Source organism: Aptenodytes forsteri, unplaced genomic scaffold (assembly GCF_000699145.1).
Source record: "Aptenodytes forsteri isolate BGI_AS27 unplaced genomic scaffold, ASM69914v1 Scaffold147, whole genome shotgun sequence".
Taxonomy (NCBI): domain Eukaryota; kingdom Metazoa; phylum Chordata; class Aves; order Sphenisciformes; family Spheniscidae; genus Aptenodytes; species Aptenodytes forsteri.
The window spans coordinates 981,951-982,763 of NW_008795320.1; positions in this window are offsets into that span (position 1 = coordinate 981,951).

Sequence of the window (813 nt, forward strand, 5' to 3'; positions counted from 1 at the left end):
CCCCCCCGGTGCAGCCCCTCGTGCCCATCACCGTGGCCCCGAGCCCCCCAGCCCATCCCACCTTCTGCGTCCTGGCGCGGTGCTGGCTCAGCGCCTCAGCGAGGTGGCAGTATGGCCGGGCACGCGTCCCCTTGCCCACGTAGAAGATGGCTTTGACGAAGGTCCTGAAGCACTTGGCTGGGCTCAGGTGGTGGGAGCGGAGCGGCAGGGTCTGCGTGGCGCGTGGGGGGCGCAAACCCCCAGCTTTGGGGCTTGATGCCTCCCAGGGGTCCCCGCTCAGACCCTCCCAGCACAGGGGACACGCGGGGCAGTGGCATGGCCCTACCTGGGGTCGAGGAGGAGGTAGTTGAAGCTGGACTTGACCAGCCCTTCCCGCCAGCGCCAGCTCCGGTCGGGGCGGTCGAACTGCTGGGCCAGCACCAGCTCATCCTGGGTGCAGTCAGGGATGTGGCCGGTCCGCAGCGCGGCCGCCAGCTCGGGGCTCTGCCCTGGCGCAGCCGTGCCGGCATCGGGGAGCACCATCAGCCCCACACCGGCACCGCGGGGACTGGCCAGCCGGGCAGAGGGGGACATCCCTGGGACTCACCTGCCAGCCTCCCCCGGCATCCCCTCGCCAGCTCTTCCAGCCGCCGCAGGTACAGCCGCCTGGTGAGCTCCGTGACAGGCCCCGGGTCATCCCCCAGCGCCCGCAGCCGCCGGCGCAGAGCTTCGTCTGAGAGGGGCCGTGGCGGTGCCGTGCACGCTCGCCCGTCCTGGACCACGGCATCCTCGGGGCTGGTGGTGGCCTCTGTGCCCGGGCCCTACTCCTCGCCC